The sequence below is a fragment of the Emydura macquarii genome, unplaced genomic scaffold (assembly GCF_026122565.2).
Source record: "Emydura macquarii macquarii isolate MOO-44397 ecotype Brisbane River unplaced genomic scaffold, CSIRO-AGI_Emac_v2 contig_2681, whole genome shotgun sequence".
NCBI lineage: Eukaryota > Metazoa > Chordata > Testudines > Chelidae > Emydura > Emydura macquarii.
Window position 1 is genome coordinate 611,478 of NW_027132818.1, and position 19,270 is coordinate 630,747.

Here is a 19,270-nt window from a genome sequence, read left to right on the forward strand (position 1 = left end):
TAACTATATCTTTATTGGCATGAAAATTAATGTGCTGCCAAAGTGAATATCAGTATGTATAGGCATTAATATACTACATTCTGTTACACTGCATTACATTACACTATCAGGTATACTTGTGCTATCTTGCAAGCAATGTATGCAGTGTACATAGAAATGCAAGGTAGCATTCGCATTTAAAGAAAATCAAGATAGATTCTAAAGAAACTACTGCATCTCTTACAATTACCTCTTCTGCAAAACAGTATTTTTCCATCGCAGCCATAAGAAACAGGCAGTTTAATTTTAAAGCCACCTTTTTCTTGTGATTGAACTATTTTCATTGGGAAGGGACTAATGTTGAGCAAAAAGTCAAAAAACCTGCCAGAAAAAAATTAGAGAAATCTTTTCATATGGGTGTTCACAAGAATTGGTGGGGGTGGGAGTGGGAGGCAGCCTTGAGTTTTGAATAGTTTTAATTTTCATTGTGAATATTTCATACATCTATATACATTTAATTTTTCAGTGGGGATCCTATATGACAGCAGCATGTTTTGCATGGAAGGCAGGCCCTTCCGATGAGCAGTGCCAAATGTATAACAAACTCTAACTGGTTGTTTATTTTGCAGTCACAAAATCAGGTGCATCATGACACACTTAAAGGCTGGAGGTCTTGTCCTGCACCTGTTTTTATCAGTGGCAACACTCCTGTTGATATAAGAGGAGCAGAATTTAGCTCAAAATGATTTGCAGGCTCATTCTACAACATGAGCCTCATAGGCATCTTACTTTGATGATAGGGAGTGATCTGGCTTCATGAATGGACGTAACCTTGTGAGCTTTAAGAGTTCACCAAAGAAGCTAATGGTTCACTGCAACGCTGTCAGTAATCTAAAGATTTTGGTTGTTTTGGCTCTAACTTCATTGCTGCAGTGTTTAAGTCTGCTTAAAACTTCCTTTATGGGATTCCATTTTGCTGACATTCTGAAATCTGCTCAAACTTTTCACTTCTGTATGTTTATTAGTTGACTTTAAAAAAAAGAGCTTTACTTGAAAGGGCAGAAGAAATAACCATGTTATTTTAGTTTAAAAAATAAATGTGAATGAAACTTCTCTTGACAGTTAACAAATAGGAAATTCACTTGACTTCTGGGCTATTAAAGAAAAGCAGCAAAATGTTCCCAGCAGTTGCTTAATGCAATTACTTGATTAGAGAAAGGCATTTCATTTTTGAACCGCTACAAGACTAAGCCATATAGCTGTCAATAATTTTGCACAAAGCCTCAGGTCTGGTGGTCAGCATCTGACCACATCTTTACATGTTCATTAACGCATTTCCATCAGTGCTTAAAAATGCACCTAGCAAAGCCTTAAGAATCTTAAGGGATTTCACTGGTATGCGAATGACCTTTTCCTTCATCAATTTCCAGAATGTTTCTTCATTACTGAATATGCAGCACATCATCATGTTTTACATCAAGCCTCCATTTAAGTCATATTGTGTTATACTGAGTCTTCCTTTACTCCCAACTGCCTTTTTAATCCAGCGTTTTAGCTACAGATGAGGTGCTTTCCTATTTGCCACGCAAATGGAGACCCTGTCAGGTGAATGAAGGCCTCAATATGCTGTATATGCAGAATTTATTATATAAAGCAGTGGTCCCCAAACTGTGGGGGGGCATGGAAGAATGTTTGGGGGGCATGGCAAAGACCGGGCCAGCCACCACATGGGGTGGGAAGGGAGCACCACCCAGCCTCATTCTGCCACCAGCACGGCCCCCACCTTGGCCCTCAGCTCCCGCTTCCACTCTCACTCTTGGCCCTGGCCCGGCCACAGTCCCACTCATGGCCCTGGATGTTCTCCTGGCCCTGGGCCATGGCCCCTAGCTCCTGGGCCCCAATTCCTGGGCCGCAGCCCTTTTCCTGGCCACAGCCCCAGTCCCAGCCTAGAACGTAGGTTTCTGGTGGGAGGGGCACAGACCAAAACGTTTTGGGGACCACTGCTATAAAGTATGAAATTGTGATTTGCCTTTTGTGTGGCTAGCATCATAACAATGAATTAGTGGTTACACGATTGATTAGTTTTATGGCATTGTGCTGAGCTGCTAAAGCAAATCCTAAAGAGAGACTGGTTAATCTTCAAAAATTTGTTTAATTGACATTAAGGTGAAATTCACTCCACCCACAGAAAGTCAGGTTTATGTCACCACAATATATTCTATTTGTGGATGTAGAGTGGGTGACGTGCACCCCAAATCTGGGTTCAGGCCACAGAGCTGCAACCTAATCCTTGTGGACGCTATGGGCTGAAAAAACATCTCTAGCCCTTCTGCTCCACTTGCACAAGCTGCTAGGGCTGCTGGATCAGAGTGAATCTGGATTCCTTGGACTCTCCCTAGCTCTGTCTATACTGGCCCAGAATATTATTATGTGTTTATTACTTGTATTATAATAATACAAATCATGGACTGGGATCCCATTGCATTGGGTGCTGTACAAAGCCAGAACAAAAAGACAGTCCATGTTCCAAAGAGCCATGTCTGGGATGCTGGGCTTATGGGGTACCTTGCATGGCTGTTCCCCTGGCAGATCCCCTGGTGCTATGCCACCAAAATGTTCAGATGGTGTAGAGGTCCACACATGCCAGAATAAGTTTAGTAAGGAAATTCAGAGTGCAGGCTGCTGCTCCATTCCTAGCTAGAGTACTGACATCATAACTTTCATTTACAATGCCTTTCATCCAAGGATCTCAAAGCATTTTACTGACATTTACTGAGCTTCACAATGCCTCTGTGATACAGGAGATTTTTATCCCTGTTTTACACATGGGAAAACTGAAACAAGGGAAATTTAAATAACTTGCCAGTGATCACATGAGGCGTCAGTGGCTGGACTGAAAATACACCCCAGAGTACCTGATTTATAGTGCTTTGCTCTAATTACTAGACAAGCAGGGGTACTAGAACAATTTGTATAATGGGGGTGCTGAGAGCCATTGAACCAAACTGTAAGCCCTGAATGTGATGGAAACCACTTCAAGCCAGGGGGTGCAGCAGCATCTTTAGTTCCAGCACCTATGTAGACAAGCTTCCTAAGCTCAACACACCTAGGTGTTCCAGCACATATAATGCACAAGGTCACCCAGTACTTCCTATACTAGCTTCCCACAGTTGCAGACCCAGAGCAGAGCCTGTAGTAATCCTGTCAGGGTTTCCAGTGTTATGGGTAACCTTTTGTCTCTCCAGTGCCTGCCTCTCCTTGTAAGAGTTTCCACACTATAAAATACTTACATCTGTCTGGGAACCCCACCAATCTGCTGGAGCAGAGCCAAAAGAGGCTCCATATGGCCCCTGCACTGGGCTAAATCCTTGGAGGCGGGGAATGTTGACCAATCAGCATCCCTCTTCCCCAGCTGGCCAATGGGTGCCAGAGACTCCCATCGGAGAAGCTACCTAGTATCCCTTGGCAAGTGCCTCCCTCTCTTGCTATGGGACTGTCCGCCTTTCACCACCAGCCCCATGCATTTCCCACTACGTTGATGCGGATGGTTGGCATTTCTCGGTGTTTTAACTTTTAATGTGAAATGGGAGATTTTCAGGGTTAAGGATATTTAATGCATTTTTGAGAAATATGAAGTCCAGAAGTCATCTGTTCACAAATTATTGCTGATCCTTTTGCTAGTATGTTTTATAGTGTTATTAAATAGTGCAGCTGTATGCAGTAGTCTTGTACATATCATCAGAGAATTTATAAATGGAACCATAGCTGGTTCTGTGGCTCATCTTCCTGCCTCTTACTCATCTGTGTGTATTGAAGCATGCACACATGGGGCCTAATTCTCATCTAACTCAGCCCAGTGTGATTCCGGAGCAACTCCATTTAACTAAGCGGAGATACACTGGTGTGAAACTCATGCCAAAGAAAGAAGAATCAAGGAAATGGGTTAATGTTTTACATTTGTGACATATCCACTATTTTCTACATTTTTTTTTTTTTTTTTTTGGTTTTTAAAACTCTAGTTTAATATAATGTATCAGATTGTGAGCCCTGAGAGTGGCCATCCTTTGTTCACAAAAGCACAGGCTGTGACAGTCCAAGCCTCCTCACCCCACACACATTAACAATGTGTCTTAACTTTGTTCCGTTGGTAACATGTCTAAGAGCAAGAGCCTGTAGTTCAGTTTCTGTGCCCTTCCAGTTCTCGGCTATGGGTGACAAAAAGGGCACCAATTAGCGTTGATGGGTTTGTGCTATAGTTAGATGTGGAATAATGTGAGCAAATTCCAGTGTGCAAAAGCACCAATCCAAACCTGGACAAATTAATTCCTAGCTGGCCTCAGGAATGGACCGTCCTTAATCTACCACACACGGCAGCTTTCTAACATCGCTTTAAAATGAATGTGAACATATGCATTGTCATATCTGGGGAAAAATATAATTCACAGGTGGCTTTCCCAGATGTTTTGGTTTGTTCATTCTCCTGCTTCATTTATCAGGAGCAGAGTTCGCTTTCCTTTCGGCTCCACAATGCCGACCGATAGGAGAAATGCATCCTGTGTTTGCAGTTTACTTTTTAAGAGCTCAATCCTTCCACATGTAATACTATAAAGGTTTGTGACTTGTAGTTTAGACAAACTGTGCATTAGAAGTAGTAAGGAGAGGAGTTAATGCAATGTTCTTTCCTCGAGAAAATTGCTATTTGCAGTTGTGGATCTGACTATGAGAGGGCATTGGACTTGCTTGAGTTGCCTGCTGAGAGCTGTGAACTGCCCTTGCATGTGATACACCAGGCTCAGATATTGGATCGGTAGTACAGTAAGTGGCTGTGTAGAGTTTCTGTTTATCTTTTTATCTGTCTATTCAGGTCCTGAACCTGCAAGCATTTACTTTACTCCCATGAGTAATTCCATTGAGTTTGTTCCCATTCATAGGAGTTTATAGGGCCCTTATACTGCATTCATCACTGTGGTATACGAGGGCATCTCTGCATTGCCCATCAGTTTGGACTATGGGGGCATGAACAGCAGTGCACACCAAAATGCTGTGCTGTAACTCCCCTGTGTGGACACTGCCGGTGTGAACTAAAAGGTTCCTAGTTCACATTTATGTAATCCTCTTTGCAGAGAATGACATTAGTGCAAATGGGAACCTTTAAATTCGCACCCATTCATAAGAGTTACAGCACAGCACTTCGGTGTGCGCTGTTTGTCACAGCGGCATAGTCTGAACTATGGGGCAGTGTAGACATGCCCTTAGTTTCTTAGTTGAGCCAGTATGGAGTTTGGATTTGTGTAATGGATTTTATCCTAACCTTTTCAGGCATTTTGTAGTTTTCTCATTTCAATTTAGTAGTTTTTAACTTCTAACGCTTGATAAATTTAGTTTTCTTTTACCAAATGCTGCCAGTACCATGAATTTCTCCTCTAAAATTACAAAACAAACTAAAATGCCGCAAAAGTTCATATTTAAATTGAAATAAATCTGCTGTGACCTACGAAACTGAATTCTATTTTGCTATCTCTTGTATGCTTTGCTGTGTCATTTCCATTGCTAACACAAACTGCAAGTAAGTAAGTTACATGGAAAGAGGTTTAGTTTCTAATGTATTCGTTTGCCTGGTTATTACATGTTACAGTCATGCTGGGAGCTATAACATAGCAAATATGTATGAACAAAATTCAAATGTAGATCATGCTGAAAATTGAAAAAATATTTTGCTAATTGTTTTGAAAATCCGTGTCCCTTTTTTTGTCAAAAAAAAAAAAAGAATTTGAATTTTGAAATTTTTATCAGCTTCCGTAAAAATGTTCTCTGAAATTTGTCCTTTTTTTTTTTGTTGAACGTTTTCAAAATTTTAAATATTTCCACCACTGTCATTCAGCTGCATTACATCTTCTGTGTGCATCAGCCACCCATCAGCAGTAACTGTATGGGAAGAATTACTTCCAGTCAGAAATTATAGTACAGTAATTTGCTAACCCAAAAGAGGTGCAGTGAAACACTTTTTGGAGTTTTCTCATAACAGCCCCTTTCTATTTCTAGCCCATCTCCTCTTCCTATTCAGGTAACAATAAGCAAAAATGTTCACTGTTTGTGCAATGGAGCATCAATTACATGGGGCATGTAGGGGATGCAGGGAAAATGGGATCAGGGACCAGATGAGGAAGGCCACTATGGATTAGCATCGTCTCTCAACACACAATAGCCTCTATCTTCTTTTAATGTACAATCAGAGTGATGTATGGCAGAACCAGAGTTGAGGAATGGTGACTATGGAATATTCTCCTGTCAGAGCAGTGTAACTTGCAGTGAGGTGTTAATTCTCTTTCAGCAGTGCTGACATATGCTGGAGGGGCGTTACATGCACAGCAGGCAGGGAGTTCACTGGTGGCAACAAGGTGTGTGCTGCCAGCGCTGGAGGCATGGCTGGAAAGGCACAGAAGCAAAGGTCACAACACACAGATCGATGACCAGAAATCTGCAGGCTTTCCCCCCACTACTCCCACGGATCCTCTGCTTTAATGAAATTAGAGGCCTGTGCTCCCTCTCACAGTCCCACTGCCACCCAGCCCCACCTCCCAGAAGTGATGATGCCACGTACCTTTTCCAGCAGGTCCTTGCATTCATACCTTTTTACACACAAAGGGGAGGAGATGGGAGTAAATCCTTAGCCTCCCAAGTTTCTGAAGTGGTTTTGTGTCACTTATTCTTTCTGATATTTACCTGAGCAGAGCCACAGAAGAGAAACATCAAGTGTCTGAAGCCATTATAAATATACAAGTGGAGGGGTAATAGCCTTTTCAGGAGGAGGAAAAATATCCCTTTTAATAGTTATATTAAGGGAAAATGATGGCTGGGGCAGGGGAGAGAGGAGAGAAAACAAACTGGAAACCTCACATGAGGAAATCCAATTGGATGACAGAGCAAGGGCTTTGATGTTGGTGAAGGAGATTAAATGTCCACATAAAGGATTGGACTCGGGTGGTCTGTACTGTTTCCTCTCACATGCACTGCAGTGTGACAATTGCTTTTCAAACATAAGAAATTTACCACATTCTAAACCAGAACTTTAAAAAAGACATCAAAGAGGGGAACGCTTCTGGGAAAGGTCTGAGCATTCTGCAAGTTTATATGCTGCACAATTATGAGATGTTCTATTGATTGATTTATTTAACTTTTCAGAGTAACGGCCATCTTTCTCTAGACAGGGAAATAGAGTTGATGCAGAAAAAATGTCAACAAACAAGTCCCTCTAATAGTGACATGTTCTGAAAGTTTATTCCAAAACACACCCTACTGGACAAATGCAACAAATTCTCCAGCATGTACTCCTGAAATGTGAGGGGAACCTTTGGAGAGCAGAGTTTTCCTTGTTTACCTTTGCAGATCTACCGTCTCGTTTTGCCCCAGTTCAGCAGGCCATTCCCACTGAAAGCACTTGAGCACATGTCTAACTTTAAGCATGTGCATAAATATCATTGACCTTAATGAAATTTTAGCACATTCTTAACTTTAACATGCTTAAGTCTTTGCTGAATCGGGGCCTCTATCAGTAACAACTTTTCTGGAGTTCTGAGTTTAGAACAGTAATCTTGTGAGTTACTTAGAATAAGAGTTGAGGAATTATCCCTTTTTGCCAAGTGCACAGATACTTCAGAAAGCTGATGTTGCCATAGAAGACAATAAAAATCTTTAGGCTTAAGGATTAATGCACAGTGTGCATATGCACAGTGCACAGTGCAGGGTTTGGTTTTCGGTTTTTCACTTTTGATGAGGTATCTGCAAACATAGATAGGATTAAAGAGTAGCCTAGACTGCATTTTTTTTCTGTTTTATAAAGTGCCTGAGCCAAAGCCATTTGAAGTCCATAGGAGTCTTTTGATTGAAGTCAGTGAGCTTTGGATCAGGCTGATAGTGAAAGATAGAGCACCTAACACTAAGAACTCTAGACCCCTTTTAATGGCAGTAGTATGGTCTGATCCCATTGCCAATGAAGTTAATGTAAAAACTCTGGTACTTCACTAGCATAGAACTGGGCCTTTTGTTGGTACATTCAGGGTATGCCTACACAGGGATAAAAAAACCGCAGCTAGCCGGGATCAGCTGTGGATTTTTAGCCCTGTGTAGACATAGCTTCAGTACCTACATACTACTGGGGTGATGGGTTCATTACCAGTAAATATTTCTATGTGAAATGAGTAATTTCATCCAAAACAACTATTCATTGTTCTCCATAAAACATTTTCTGATTACACAATTTACAATTTATTATTGATTTTTCTACAAGAGTTATAAACTCAGTCATCTTAATATTAGCATGTATTTGCATAGACCAAGAAACAGGAAGTTTAATCACTAACTAAACTTATACCCAGTCTGGAAAGAAGTGTAATAAAAAAAAAACCATGGATCCCTACATTTTAGAGGCCAAGAGAAATCCTATGAATTAAAACAAACGCTGGATTTGAACCAGACATTCAGTTCCACCCCCAATTTTATCAAGAAAACCATGTGTATTAAGTGTGCCACATAGGCCAACATTTAAACATTTAAAATGAGCCTTCTAAATTGTGCCTGCAAAATTTACATCTATATCTGTTTGCGCTTCTGCTGTCCCAGTTTAGAAAGTTATTTGGAAAATGTAGTCTATGTCATACAATCCCATAATATAGTCTAATATAATAACAATCATGGTTACTAACCTTTCACAGTCACAGTTTTTAGGACAGTTAATTCATTATGAAAATATATGATCCTAAACAGATTTGTAGAAGATGAAGTTTTTGCACTTAGTACAAAAATCTTCCTTACTGAAGAGTTCCTTTGCACCACAACCAGAAAGAAAAACACTGAAAGCATATGAAATGATAAATAGAAACTGAAACTGCTATATTTATAGTACAAACATTGTGGACAAGGGAATGGAGTGTGGTTATTGTGGTGATTAGTTAATGATTCTGTCACGCTGCAGTTTAAGGGAAAGTTTGAAAACCTTCTTAGCAGAAATTCAGTGAATGAAATTTTGATTATGTGTGTAAATTAAAGGTTGGGTTGCATTCTATCTGGAAACTCAAAAGTTCTTTTTATTTTAATCTCTACAATGGATAAGATAATTGTATTGCGTGATTCAAGACACCACACATAAATCAAAGGATTTAATGTAGTTTTGTAGGATACAGAGACTGTCTTAGTTTAGCAGGCTTAAGTTACTACATGTGTTTTCCATTAAATAATCCATCCTTGATCTTCACGAAACCCCCTCCAACACCATGAAAAATCATTGTCTATAGCAAAACATCAAACAATAAAATTATCATTAGCTTTCTAGACCATTAAGAAATGAGAATCACTGCATTAATCTTATTGTTATTTGGTTTTAGTAAAGTGACCTTCAAAAAGGGTTTGAACGAATAAAGCACTGAGGCATTTGTTTTGGAGTAGACAGTCTGACATTTAAGAGAATTCTCCAGTTTTACTGTAATCAGCATAACATCACACATGCAGATATAATGATTTTTAAAGAAAGCTTGGAAGACAAAAAGATCTTTACTCAGTCAAGGAAAGGACATTTATTTTGACTTCTGGATGTCTTGAAGACGTTTTTAAAAATGTATATACTGAAGTGGAAAAGATACAACATCATCGCTAGGCTGTAAAGCCATCAAATAGTTTGCACATTGACATAAATTATTTGCAAGAGACATACAAGTGGAGATGTGTCAGATCTGAGACACCTGTATTCATAAAAGAATAATGCCTTACATTTATGTACTGTCTTTCATCCATAAGAACCAGATCCCAAGATGTTTTACAGAATGATAAAATGCAGCCACCTCTGGGTAATTTGCTAGTGCCAGAGAGACTGTTGGATAGGAAGTGAAGAACAACTTGTCCAAATTAATTTATAGTAAATAAGAAATTTTGGTATGTGACAATAAGAACTTAGCCAGGATGGCAGAACTTACATCTCTCACATAAGGTCTATAAAGAGCACGAGCAGTTACAGTTAAAGATGGACCCAAAATGCAAAGTTAGGTCATGGATCTACATTTTTTTCCAAAGTTCAAACTCCAAAGGGAGTTCTGATGTGGGGTTCTTTGTTCAAGCCCACCTCTATGATTTAGTTTACAATCCATCATAATGGCATCTCTTGTAACTCAACTCATTGGTTCGCTCTGCTTCAGAAGAAAGTGTGCAAAGTAATGTGGCACCTGTATTTCTTCCAGAATCAGCTGAGGCTTTTCTGTCCAAATGTTGACAAATATTAAATCAGCATAGCTATGAAGTCTAAGCCAATCACAGTTCAAGGTATTATAGAGATTTGCTACCAGGACAATCAGAGGTTGTACAAAAGCCAGGAAGCCTCTATGTAGATACTCCTTTCTTCCTTGCAGTTCCCTGGAAACCCATTCAACTCTTGTTTTCATAGATTCCAGGGCCAAAAGGGATCATTGTGATCATCTAGTCTGCCCTCCTGTATTACACAGGCCATAGAAATTCCCCAAAATAATTCCTAGAGCATATCTTTTAGAAAAACATCCAATCTTGATTTAAAAATTCTCAGTGTTAGACAATCCACCACAACTATTGGTAAATTGTTCCGAAAGTTAATTACTTTCACTGTTAAAATGTACACCTTATTGCCAGCCTGAATTTTTCTAACTTCAAACTTCCAGCCATTGGATCGTGTTATACCTTTCTCTGCTAGATTGAAGAGCCTGTTATTAAATATTTGTTCCCCAGTTAGGCACTTCTAAGCTGTCATCAAGTCATCCCTTAACCTTCTCTTTATAAAGCTGAATAAATTTTGCTCCTTGAGTCTGTCTCTGTAATGCATGTTTTCTAATCTTTTTATCCTTCTCATGGCTCTTCTCTGAACCCTTTCCAGTTTATCAGCATCCTTCTTGAACGGTGAACACCAGAACCAGACATAGTATTCCAGCAGTGGTTGCACCAGTGACAAATACAGAGGCAAAATAACCTTTCTCCTACTTGAGAGTCCCCTGTTTATGCAACCAAAGATCATATTAGCCCTTTTGTGCACAGCACCACATTGGTAGCTCATGTTCACCTGATTAGGCTTCATGACATCCAAATCTTTTTCAGAGTCACTGTTTCCCAGGATAGAGTTCCCCATCATGTAAGTATGGCCCACATTCAACCTGTCCTCTTCATTATTTACAACTCCCCCAGTTTTTGTGTCATGAAAACTTTATCATTGATGATTTTATGTTTTCTTCCAGGTTATTAATAGAAGTGTTAAATAGCTTAGGACAAGAACCGATCCCTGTAGGACCCCATTAGAAATATATCTATTCAGTGACGATTCCCTGTTTATAGTTACATTTTGTTAGCCATCTTTTAATCCATTTAATGTGTGCCATGTTAATTTTATATCTTGCTAATTTTTAATCACAATGTTATGCAGTACCAAGTCAAATGCTTTACAGCAATCAAAGTATATTACATCAACACTATTACCTTTATCAACCAAACTTGTAATTCATTAAAAAAAGATATCCAATTTTGACAGGATCTATTTTCCATAAACCCATGTTGATTAGCATTAATTAAATTACCCTCCTTTAATTCTTTCTTAATCAAGCCCTATATCAGCCGCTCCATTTTTTGCTTGGGATCGATATTAGAATGACAGGTCTATAATTTACCTGGATCACCCTGTTTACCCTTTTTAAATATTGGTACAACACTAGTTTTTTTTTCCAGTCTTCTGAAATTTTCCCAATATTCCAAGGTGTATTGAAAATCAACCTTAATGGTCCAGTGAACTCATCAACCAGCTCTTTTAAAACTCTTGTATGCAAGTTATCCAGACCTGCTGATTTAAAAATTTCTAACTTTAGTAGCTGTTGTTTGACATCCTCCTGAGATATTAAATATTAGAAAGAATGTTATCATATGATATGACTACATCATCTGTTTTTCACCAAATACAGAACAGAAATATGTATTGAACACTTCTGTCTTTTCTGCATTACTATTGCTAATTCTACCATTTCAATCTAGTAATGGACTAATTCCATTGTTAGGATTCTTTTTGTTCCTAATATACTTCAAAAATCCTCCTTTTTATTGTCCTAATTCTGCTGACCATAGATTTCTCCTTGTGCCCCTTTGGTTCCCTTATCAATTTTCTACAAATCTTAGCTTCTGATTTATATTCATTTTCAATTTCCTGCTTTCTTCCATTTAACAAATGGAAGACAGGAGAAGTTGATGTGTGCGTCTGTGTGTGTGTGTGTGTGTGTTTTATAGCTTCCTCTTTAGAACAGGCAAAATTTTTAAAGCAAAATGGCCTTTTTCCTTAATTTTGGAATACTTAGAAGAATCCATTGGTTTTGGGGGCCAAACACACTATTCATTATAGTGAGAAGGAGGCAAGCACGCTGCCCTAAGAGGCCTAAACCAAATCTCTTAGCTCTCCTAGCATGAGGGAATGAAATTCCATTGAAATATAATGAACAATTTGACACTTTCACTCCTCTTCACTACAGGCAGAGTTTCAACATATCTGAGTTCACTAAAAGCAGCTTCCACTGTGTTGCCATTATTATTTATCACTTCTGATTATTTTTAGTTATTAATGGATAGATAAAATAAAATACAGTATTCATGGAGTTTAGATATCTTTAATTTAAAACACATTTAACAGGGACATTCAAGGACAGATGAATACTTAGCACATGGTAGACCACATGTTCTTCTTTCCTTTTATCTAAAGGATTTGGAATCTAAGCTAACGTAGAATCTACTATTATTAATTATATCTCAAATCATTAAAGCTCCAGCAGCTATTCAGCGCTCTCAGTTTATCAACATTCTCAGACACCATATTCAGACAGCAAGTCCCATCTCACGCTATTCTCAGAGCACTGAGATATTAAGCATTGTCTGGATCTCAATGAAACCTAGGAAAAAAATGTAACAGAAAAATATATCTTAGAATGGAATGTTCCAGTATCATGCTTCTTCTAAGGATTGTGTCCAGCTGGTCACATTAAATTAAAAACAAAAGAAAGGGAAAACATGAAAATTGCAGAAAGATTTATAACTGCAAATGATTGATACTATATTACTTATATAAGCATCGAGCCATAAAACTGCAGATAAATGATCATCATGATATTTTCGTCCATGCTACCCTGGATGGAGATTTCATCAACTTTCATAAACTAAGCACAGCAAGGTATGGTCAGTACTTGCGTAAGAGACCTCCAGTAGGAAAATGCTGCCCCAAGTTTTGCTGGTGATTCAGCATGAGCCTTAAAGGAGTGCTGTACTACTAGCAGTGCCATATTTGTGATGAGACCTAGAAATGAGGTCATGAGCACTTACTTGTGTGATTACAGAAGATCTCATGGCACTAAGCTAAGGTAGCCGTGGTCTCTATGTGGGAAACTGCATTATATCTGCCTAAATTCTCTCTGTAGGTTGTTGGATAATTTACTCCCAAGTAAAACTGTTCTGATTAAACAGTTCCTGCAGTCCTCCTCTGATGTGGTTACACTTCTTTGGGAAGGTGAAATGATTCTTTATTCTGTTTAATCTGGAAGGCTCAATGGGCCCCTTTCGAATTTAAGGTGCCATATAAATGTAAATTACTATAATGCTAAAAGAAAAAAGAAATGTCTTCAAATGAGAACACCAAAACTGAGGCATGGAAAATATAGCTCAAATTTTAATTGAATTGTCATAGCTTCACTGAGGGATAAAAGAGTAGCAATCATTCATACAAAAATGGGGATTTCTATAGGGGAGGAAACAACACTGGATAGAATGCACAAGACTTTTCATTCGCATTTTTTCCCCAGTTTTATTATATCAGTGATACTCAGACCTCAATGGTCAGGAGCCAAATTAACAATCGACATTACCCAAAAGAGCCACAGTAGAGTGAATTCAGTGTTTCATTTATTTATACTATATATATATATTTATATATATAAACTAAATATTTCCCCTGTCATACTATTTAAATATGAATATATAGTATATAGTAAATAGTGCTATGAGGATAATATATATATATGACTGACCAAGTAGAATTATTTTATCAACTACAGTTGGTTAATAACATAGTAAAAGTATCCTGATTGGTCAATAACTTAGATTGTTTAATAATTAAATCACACAGTGTTTTATTATCATGTGCAGCAAAGAGCTGCAGGAGACACATTAAAGAGCCACTTGCAGCTTGAGAACCTCAGTCTGAGTATCACTGTGTTATGTGATTTAGATTCATTTTCAGATTCCACATAATCTAGGACTACTAACTATCTTATTTATTCACTTGGGATAAGGATGGACACACTTTGCTCCAAGCTGAAATTTGTAATGCAGTATTTCAGACTGAGAAGGAATTAATTTTTTACTACATTCAGCAAAACACTGTTTAATCCAACTTGAAATTTGAGAATGTAAAATGAAGTATTGGCATCTGGCTTTTATCTGCATTCATATACTCCATGGACATTATTTTCAAAACTAAAATTTAAAATGAGTATAATATAGTATAGTATAATATAACCTAATTGCTTTAAATATTTGACATAACATGAACCAAATTCAGCTTTCGTATGCATGAACATGTCTTAATTGGAATGGCACCCACGAACTCCAAGGGCTGGATTTGGCTACGTCTTTTCACTACTTACGATATTAAAATTTTGTGTTGGGTGAATCTCAAAAGCTTCAGTTCAGTTTGGAGAAGCAGAGCTCCAGTGTTTATCTGGAGATTATCTGAGTTTACTGAACTTCTTTAGCCTCAAAATAGGGCTAAAAATCTTGCAAGTATGTAGGCTTTTAAAAAATATTTCTAAATCTCATAAGTCAGAAAACAGCACTAAGAGAATCACTCTAGTGTGTAACGTAAACAAACTCTATCTCTGTTCATGTTCACCAGATGGACTGGAATTCTGCCTGGTTTTAAAAGTGTACATTTTCATCGCTGGGTTTCTATGGGCCTAATTGTGTAAAGTACTGAGCACCTCCTGAGTGGTGCTGAATGCTCTCACGCTTCACTGACGTCTCATGAAATTCAAGGGAGGTTGGCACTTTGATGGTCTAAGATTTTCTTTGGGCAAACAAACAGTGTATCAATGTGTGTTACAAAAACACATATGGGTATTCTGGTCTATCAGGTAAATTGTGTTCTAGATTTTCAGTTAAATTTTCTTTTTTTTTTTTTTGTTAATCTCTGTGCAAGCTTTAAAAAAAATAACCACCAGTTTACTCAAATAACATTAAAACTGTGTCACAAACAGACAAAAAACAGGAAAGTCATTGAGATTTTATTGGCATGACAAGCTATGTAAGCATTGACAACATGTAAAAAAAGAGACAGGCTCTTCAGGTATCTGTCAGGAGCTGGTAAAATCCACCCAGAATAGTGCCACACATTGTGTGTTTGGGGTTTGATTCCATATGTCAATTTGTCATTACCACACCTTCCTGATCTGGTGGCGGATTGCTACATAGTATGGTGTTAATTCTAAATCAAGGCTCATCCTCCATCTTCAACCCCCACCACTGAGAAACTCCTGACAATTTTAATGAGCAGTCGAGCTATCCCCTACTCTTGATCTGTTCTCTAAAGCATCTTCTGTGATTTTTTATATCCTGTCTTTTGTTGGTGTCCGTCACAAATGTAATATTTAAATGTAATTTATTGTATCTATTTAAGTTTAAAAAGTGAAGGGGAAGGGGGGAAAAAACCATCTGTCAAGAAAACTAAATCAAAGTGAAAGCGGTATCAGCATGAGGAGGCTAAATTTGGCCTCATGTTTTCTGTTTGAACTACTGGAAAATTTTGGTGAGATGTGGGCTCTGTGCAACATCTGTTTGGCTTTTGGGCGTGTGTGGCAGGGACTGATGTCTTTCTTTGTATGAAACTGCACAGTATCATATGGTGATATAAAACATGAACACCCACGTAGAAAATTCATATAGCCTGCAGCGGTATTTCAGCTCTCCTCATTTTGGTATTTTTAACCAAGGGGATATCACTGGACACACAAAAAATGCTTTTCCACACAGTCAATTGTGCCTATCCAGGCTCTAAACCAGTTTTATATTTGACAAACCAATGGGAAAAAATGATTATTTTTAATAAGCAGACCCATACGGAATCCATCCCAACACATTTATTCAAGCTGTAAGGCATGTTGAAACTTTGCTCTTAGAATACCACTGCAACTGACATTGCACATATGGATTTGACATCACAATAGCGTTCTCATCCCTGTTCTGCCTAGTTGCCCTAAAATCGAATGAACTGATTTTCAGAGGTGCTCAGCACCTACGACTTTCACGGTCGTTATCCCTGAAAAATCAGGCCAGGTTTCACCCCCAAGATCAGAAGTGGAAACAATCACCTTTTGAAACAAAATTTAGATTTTGTAATGTCCTCTGCTTGTCGACAACACAAACATTCCTTTCTAAATCCAGGCTTTTTTGACAAAAATTGTTAATCAGAAATCACAGCATGTTATATATGGCTCTACTGAAATCAGAGCCTAATATTACCCAGGCTTTACAATCAAGTGCCTGCAATCCAGCTTTCCACCACTGCTGGCAATAGTTAGTTATTCAGACTGCACTAAAAGATGCCTGAAGGCGGAGAAACATTGCTAGATTTTTTTTTTAATCTGTCAATATTTTAGTTGCTGCTGCTGCTTTTTTTATATTTCCACTCCAATGTTCCTTAGGGCATCTTTAGACAATCAGGAAGATAGTGTTGCACCTATACTGAAGTACAACATTTAACATTTATCAGTTTTTCAGTAACTAAAACATTTTATGTTAGTGCAGTTTCTATTTCCATGTAAAACCCTGCACATCTGTTCCACAGGAGATGGGGTTGCTACCAAGCACTACTGTTAGATTTCTCGCCAACAAGTTTCATTGCTTCATGTGGTTTGTGTTTTATTCTTAAAACAGTTAATTATGTATTATTCTTTCTTATATAAAAGCTAAATATAGCCAAAGTCTTCACTAACCTGAAACATTTTATGGAAAGGATTTTTTTTTTTTTTAACATTTTGGGTAGATATTACAAATGTGTAAAATAAGTGAGCACGATGTCTTTTATGTTAATCTCTGTTCACCACTTTATCTCCGATGAATATGAACAGAAACTGTGATAAATGTAGATCAGGTAGTTCTACTTACACACACCCACACACACAACCTGCAGGGGCTTAAACAATGTTGTCAGAGTCCACTTCAGCTTCCACAGAAGTCAATAGGGGTCTTTCCGTGCTTACATTACATTGAATTATTAGAACAAACAAGCAGCAAGTTTGGAAAGTATATAAACCCTTGTGATTTCAGTGTTGTGCTGGATAATCAGTTGACACTGTGGCTAAAAGAGCTAATACAATCCTGACATGCATAAACAGGGAAATCTCAAGTAGAAGCAAAGAAGCTATTTTACCTGTATTTGGCAATTGTGCGTGCAATAGCTGCTCGGAAACTGTAGTCAATTCCGGTGCCCACAATTCAAGAAGGATGTGGATAAACTGAAAAGGGCTCAGAGAAGAGCCATGAGAATGATTAAAGGATTGGAAAACATGCCTTACAGTGATACATTTAATGAGCTCAATCTATTTAGTTTAACAAAGGGAAGTTTATGGGATGACTTGATGACAGTTTAGAAGTTCCTAAATGGGGAACAAATATTTAATAATGGGCTCTTCAATCTAGCAGAGAAAGGTATAACACGATCCAATGGCTGGAAGTTTGAAGTTAGAAAAATTCAGGCTGGCAATAAAGTGTACATTTCCAGACATACAGTAAACCACCATTTGATGATCTTGTCCACCACAGCTGCCAACATTATGCCTTATGCACCTTCCTCTGAAAAAGGTGGCATTGGCCACTGTTGGGGATTAGATATTGAATAGGGCTGGCCGGAAAACAGGTTATGTCAAAGTTTCAAGATTTATTTTAATTCTGTATCAGATTGAAAACGAGATCTTTCAACACTTTTTATGAAAAAAGGAGAGAAAGAGTGAGAGAGCAACTCCATAGCTTGGTCGTTGGGGAGCTTGTCTAGGACGTGGGACATTCTTGATCTGGTGACAAACGTAACATTTTCCAAGGATGCTGATTGATCTCTCATCTGCCCCTTTGATATTTATCAGGTTGAAAGATAAAGATGGCTTACAAGAAGTTGCTGAGAAATTAGAATGTAAAGAGTATTCTAAAAGCAGTTCAGTAGCTTATTCCAAATGTTCAGCTGCCTAGCTTAAGTTTCTTCACTTATACATTTTATATTTTCCCTATATGGATTGACAGAAAGATGGCCCTACAGATTACATTTCTAAAGTGACAAAATAGACAGTAACTATACATGGTGAAGAAAATGAGAATCCCTGTTGTTAAGCTCTATCAACAAATCACTCGTGTTTCTTCTTACACTAACTTTAATGGAACTGCTGCTTCTTTGTTCTCACGCAACACAATGGTCAAGAAACAGAAACTCAGTGCCCTCATTATGAAACTTTAACTGCTTTTTATATTGGACTGTGGTATAAAGTAAATGGAGAATATTAATTCTGAAAACAGAGTTACAATCTCAAACTATGGACACTCCTTGCTATTTATATCCCCAAAATACTACAACCACAGTTTTTCTGAATTCTACTCTGCACCTCATGATCACGCATGCCAAAAAGGCAGCCCTACAGGCCACCTCGCTAACTCCAAAGAGCACTCATTACTTTGAATATGTTCCAAAGCTAGCTAGGTGTATTTTCAGTTTCCACCTTAAGCTTCCTGTAGACGTGAGTATTTATTTAAATAAACCATTAGTCTGATTATTTAGTGAAGTCAAGATTCTGTCCTTGGTGCCCTCATTTTGTGCTTGAGGGTGGGGAGATGTGGAGGGGCTACAGTGAGGCTGAAGACCACAGGACTCAGCCAGAATTCCTCTGCGAGTGCTCACACCAGAGCAGCAGCTACCCGCCATTTGGAGTGTGGTCCCAACTTGGCAGACCTGTGTAGGGACGGAAAGGCATGTCATTGAGCTCACTACAGTAGAAGCTCAGATGTATGAGCGCCTCGGGAATGGGGGTTGTTCTAACTCTGAACAAAACGTTCTGGTGGTTCTTTCAAAAGTTTACAACTGAACATTGACTTAATACAGCTTTGAAACTTTACTGTGCAGAAGAAAAATGCTGCTTTTAGCCATCTTAATTTAAATGAAACAAGCAGAGAAACAATTTCCTTACCATGTCAAATCTTTTTTTTAAACTTTCTTTTCCTTTTT